This window comes from Castanea sativa, chromosome 11 (assembly GCF_040712315.1).
Source record: "Castanea sativa cultivar Marrone di Chiusa Pesio chromosome 11, ASM4071231v1".
Taxonomy (NCBI): domain Eukaryota; kingdom Viridiplantae; phylum Streptophyta; class Magnoliopsida; order Fagales; family Fagaceae; genus Castanea; species Castanea sativa.
Window position 1 is genome coordinate 57,389,624 of NC_134023.1, and position 6,458 is coordinate 57,396,081.

Sequence of the window (6,458 nt, forward strand, 5' to 3'; positions counted from 1 at the left end):
AAGGTAAATTAATTATCAAACCATCACATTCAAAGATTGTTGTTGAATGTCCATATTTCTTAGAAAGAATTCAAGGTGATATATGTGGACCAATATGCCCACCTTGTGGTCCATTTAAGTATTTTATGATTTTAATTGATGCATCAACCAAATGGTCACATGTATGTTTACTTTCTACTAGAAATGTTGCATTTGCTAGGCTTCTTGCTCAAATAATTAGGTTGCGAGCACAATTTTCTGATTATCCAATTAGAAAAATTCGTTTAGATAATGCTGGTGAATTCACATCTCAAGCTTTTGATGACTATTGCATGTTAATTGGAATTGATGTTGAACATCTTGTTGTCCATACACATACTCGAAATGGTTTAGTTGAATCACTTATCAAAAGACTTCAAATTATTGCTCGACCTTTGCTTATGAAATCAAAATTACTATTTTTTGCTTGAGGTCATGCTATTTTACATGCTGCATCATTAGTTCGCATTAGGCTAACTGTCTATCATAAATTCTCACCATTGCAACTAGTACTTAGCCAACAACCAAATATTTTTCATTTGCGCACATTTGGTTATGCTGTATATGTACCTATTGCACTCCCATAACGCACTAAGATGGGTCATCAACGTAGACTTGAAATTTATATTGGTTTTGATTCCTCATCTATTATTAAATATCTTAAACCTCTAACTGGTGATTTTTTAAGGCACATTTTGAGAATTTTCATTTTAATGAAACAATCTTCCCACCATTAGGGGGAGAAAAAGTCGTTGCCTAAAGCACAACGTGAGATTACTTGGAATGTTTCAATGTTATCTCATCTTGATCCTCGTACAAATCAATATAAACTGGAAGTTCAAAGGATTATTTATTTGTAAGGAATTGCAAATTAATTACCGGATGTATTCACCGACAATAAGAAAATAGTGAAATCTCACATTCCAGTTGCTAATACTCTAGCACGAATTGAAGTCCCTGTAGGACAATCAGTTAATATAGCAGCAAATGAATCAAAGCCACACTTGAAACTTGGAAGACTTGTCGGTGTTAAAAATAAAATTCTCTGGAAGAGAAAAGTACCAAAAAAACAAGTTGTAGCCTATAAAGAGGCTATACCTAAGAAACAGGTCATAGAAATAATTGATCTATCCAAAACTTTTGAACAAAAATCTCCCAAAAATAAACCTCCTGAACAGTTATCTCGGATCAAGTACCTGAAAATAACGAAATCTCAATATATTATGTACATACAGGAGAAATATAGGATAAAAATAAAATTATTGTCAACAGCATATTTTCATATAAAGTTGCTTTTGATATTACTAGAAGTAATGATAATGAATATGTACCACAAACTATTGATGAATGTCAACGTAGAAATGATTGGCCAATGTGGAAAGAGGCGATTTAAGCAGAATTAAATTCACTAAGTAAACGTGAAGTTTTTTGACTTATAGTTCGAACACCTGAAGGTGTAATGCTTGTTGGATATAAATGGGTATTTGTATGTAAACGAAATGAGAAAAATGAAATTATAAGGTACAAAGCGTGGCTTGTAGCACAAGATTTCTCGTAGAGACCTGGTATTGATTATAAAGAAACATATGCTTCTGTAATGGACGCTTCTGTAATGGACGCAATTACATTAAGATTTTTTATTAGCTTGGTAGCAAAAGAAAATTTGAAAATGCAATTAATAGATGTTGTTACAGCATATCTGTATGGATCATTAGATAATGATATCTACATGAAAATCCCTGAAAGATATAAAATGTCTGAAAGATATAATTCTACATCCCGAAGTATGTATTCTATCAAGTTACAAAGATCCTTATATGGGTTAAAGTAATCCGGACGCATGTGGTATAATCGTCTCAGTGAATATCTTTTGAAAGAAGGATTTGAGAATAATTAAATTTGTCCATGCGTTTTTATCAAAAAATCAGAATCTGGATTTACTATTGTTGCTGTATATGTTGATGATTTAAATCTTGTAGGGACTCAAGAAGAGTTAACAAAAACAACAAATTGTTCAAAGAATGAATTTGAGATGAAAGATCTTGGTAAGACAAAATTTTGTTTTGGCTTGCAAATTGAACATCTTTCAAATGGAATTCTTGTTCATCAATCAATATATACAGAAAAAGTCTTGAAGCAATTTTACATGAATAAAGCTCATCCTTTGAGCACTCCAATAGTGGGTCAGTCACTTGATGTCAAGAAAGATCCGTTTCGACCACAAGAAGATGATAAAGAAACTCTTGGTCTTGAAGTACCATATCTTAGTGCAATTAGTGCTTTGATGTATCTTGCAAATTACACACGACCAGATATAGCATTTGCAGTTAACTTACTAGCAAGGTATAGTTCTGCACAAAATAGAAGACATTGGAATGGAATTAAGCATATTTTAGGTTATCTTCGTGGGACGATTGATTTGGGATCATTTATCCAAATGGATCAAAACCACAGTTAGTTGGCTATGCTAATGCAAGTCACCTTTTTGACCCATACAAAGACCGATCACAAAAATGATATTTATTTAATTATGGAAATACTGCTATTTCATGGAGATTTGTTAAGCAAACAATTTCTACTACTTCCTCAAATCATGCAGAGATTATTGCAATTCATGAAGCGAATCGTGAATGTGTTTGGTTGAGATCAGTAATTCAACATATTCGTGAGAACTGTGGATTATCATCAATCATAAATAGTCTAACAATATTATACAAAGATAATGCTGCTTGTATCACTTAAATTAGAGGAGGCTGTATCAAGGGTGATAGAACCAAGCATATTGCACCAAAATTCTTTTATATACATGAACTCTATAAGAGTGGCGATATTGATGTCAAGTAGATACGATCATGTGATAATTTGGCTGATATGTTTACTAAGCCATTACTAATTGCGACTTTTAAGAAGATGGTGCATAACATTGACATGCATCGACTTAAGGATATTTTTATCATGAATAATGGAAGTTCTATGTACTAATGAGGGGAAGTAATTTTCTAAAGGATGTGTGCTGATTGTACTATTTTTCCTTCGCTAAGGTTTTTCCCCATTGGGTTTTCCTTTGCAAGGTTTTAATGAGGCAATCCTTAGGCACTAGAAGTTATACAAGAATATTGTACTCTTCTTCCTTAGCCAAAATTTTTTCCCACAAGTATTTTCTTTGGTAAGGTTTTAACGAGGCATATTCTTAGAAAGTGGTCATCCAACAAGGAGTGTTAGAAATAAAATTTGATTGGAATGTGTAAAGTTTGGGAAATGAAAGGGTTATTTGGGATGTGTAAAGCCTGAAATGTGTAAAGCCTATAAGGGAGATATATATTCATAATTGTACTCATTATTGCAACTTTATCCCATGAACTCTACAAGCATTCTAAGGTTTTGTATATATGTGGGATTGCTTTACTGTTATTGTACACATCTAAGAGAAATCAAAAGGATTGTGAATGACCACTTAAATACAAGAGTTTATCAATATATAATTCTTGCTTTCTTCTTATTTAGTTTGATCTATTTCTATCATTTCACAATGTGTAAAAAAAAAAAAAGCAATCATCCAAATTTATTAAAAAATAAAAGTAAACCCCCCTCTCCCAAAAAAAAGTCAAGAAGCAAACAATAGGCTACAGGTCCTCGCCCATGAAAACAAAGCAAAAAAAAAAAAAAAAATGACAAAGTTTAGCTACAAAATTGGTTCTAGTTTTATGTTATAACCTTGTTTAATAAAATAAACATTACTATATATTTTGAAAACCTAACCGTTGAATTGCATGTTATTTACACTCTTAATACACATGTCAAATTTTGTGTCAATCGATTATTATTTACTATATAATTTATAAGTTTATACATAATTTTAAACTACAAAAACTTGCAATTTAAAAATTTTATTGATGATATAGCTATTGATCTTTAATATTCTAAAAATTTTACAAGCATGAAGGATAGAAGAAGAAGATGTAATCTAATGGTGGATTTGTCATGATTCACCTCCAATAAAAAAGATATTGAGTAAGGTTTTAATTTTAGGTTACAACCAATTTTGTAGCTAAATTTTGTCCTAAAAAGAATTTTGAAGCTTATTATTCTATATAAAATAAAGAAGTGAAAAAGCAACAAGAGATACATGTAAGAGGGAGGGGATAGTTCAGTTATTGATTGCAATTATTCTTTTCCCCTCTATTTTCTCCCAAAAAATTGGAAAGATAAAATTTTGGTGAGTCAAGGGAGAAAACACGTGGGCCCTACCAATTTCTATCCTCCACTTCTTTCTAACCAAACACCCATGAAATTAGTTTTCTCTCAATTTTGCTCCCCTCAATTTTCTATTATCCCTATTTCACCTCCATCCAAATGGACCCTAAGAGATTTGAGATTTAATCCCTACCTACACCAAAAATAGATGTGTCTTGATTTGATGATAAATAGTACAATTATTAGAAGCAGACGCCATATGTTGAAACTTTATAATAAAAAAAAGGTGGCTCAATACCTTATAAAAGTGAGGATAAATCACTAGGTGCACTAGTTCTTGTCATTTTTGTTAGGGTCATATTAGTTGTAATTGACTAATCTTTTGACAAAACGCACTTTACTTGTAATTAGATAGATCTAAGATGAGTTTAGTACTTCAAAAAACAAGTGTTTAAGTTAAGTATTGAAGTCATGCAAATTTGACCAAGAAACAAGTGAAGGAAGTGTTACTCATTAAAGCTCGATAGAAGTCTCGACAAAATCCTTTCTATCGAGATTTAATGTTGAAGCTCGACAGAAGTTGTATTTGTCGAGAATTACGAAATCATACTTTTCAAATCTGTTTACACGCATATCCTTAAGTAATTGTGTAGGATTTTTTTTTTCGCAACCCTAGACATATATAAGGATTATTTTAAGGGCCGTCACAGGTGATGCACAAAAGAATTCATGCATTGTGTGACCAGAAGCAGAATTTACTCTAGTTCATCATATTTTCTGTAGAAGCTACTGCGTCTTTACGCCAATGGTTTTGTAACTAAGAAGCTTCTTGATATTCATTGTTGATGAACTTTGCAGCTGACATTTTTCCTCAAGTTGGTGTGTTAGTCATGTTCTGGGATCTGTGCATTATTAGTTAGTCACGTACTGAGATTCATGCATTGAACGGAAAGATCGTCGTTACAATACAAGTCCAATTGGGTATTGGAGTAAGGGTTCAACTATAAGTTGGTATTTTGGGATAGGTCAAAGGGTTTAGTAAAATTCCTTATATTTGTAACCGCTTGTGATTAATAATAGTGGATTTTCAGGAGTGATGACCTTAAAATCACCCGGTAGGATTTTGCCTCAGTGGTTTTCCCCATTCGTAAACAAATCACCTGTGTCAAACTTAATTTCCATTGCATTTAATTATTTGGTGATTTGTTTGTGCCACCACGCTTTACATGTTAGATTGACTTAATTAATTAACTTGAATAATTAATTAATTTGAAAAATGGGTCAATACATTTTTACCCTATCAATTTCGAAAGACTTAACGTTACACATTAGATAGAACTAACATAAAGAAGTACATTAAAAATAAAATAAAGTGACTAAAATGGGAAAAAAATTAAAGGATTAAATTGAAAATAGATCAAAGTTAGGGATTTGGCTTGGGTTTAGGGTCCTTTACACTGGACCTGATAAAATGTTGGCATGTGTCAAAGAATTACCACATAGTCGCATCCCATCAAATCTAATGCATTGGACTTAAGTCTTTTCCTAAAATTAGAGGATATATTTTTTAATTTAGCCTAAAAATGATTATTGCTTAACTAATGATTACTTAGATAAAAATTATAAGTATTGATGGAATTACTTAGAAGAATTATGCCTTATCATTCAAATTTCTAAGCATAACAGCCCGTCACCCTTTTTATCATGGATAATAACTCCTAGGCCAACCCTTTTTTTATTATTTTTTTACGAAGTTTTCCTACTTAAAATTAATAACCAACTATCAATCAATTATCCATATGTATTTAACTATATAATTTATCAAGTAAGTTAAACGAATCACATAACTATGAAATAAGTCATATAATTTTAATTATGTGTTTTTTCTAAACTAGTTTGGACAAATTTTGGCATTTTTCTTAATATTCTCTACCAATATCCCCCCTCCCCCAAAAAAGGAGCTACTCTAAAAAGGGAGGCCAAAAGTAAGCTTTTAAGATTTTTTTTTTTTTGGTCAACATTGGAATGAAGCCATACTATTAGATGAAGAGAGACACAATGATTGATTTTTTTTAAAAAAAATGGCAGAACATTTTACTAATAATAAAAGAGGGTTGAATAAAACTAGGGCATCCCTCTAACTACATTGAGCGTTGTAAGTATTTCAGAAATACAGGCTGTCAAAGTCTTTCTTGACAGGAACTCTCTTCTTGCAAAGTTTTTCAAGAGTTTGTATTAGGATTAGA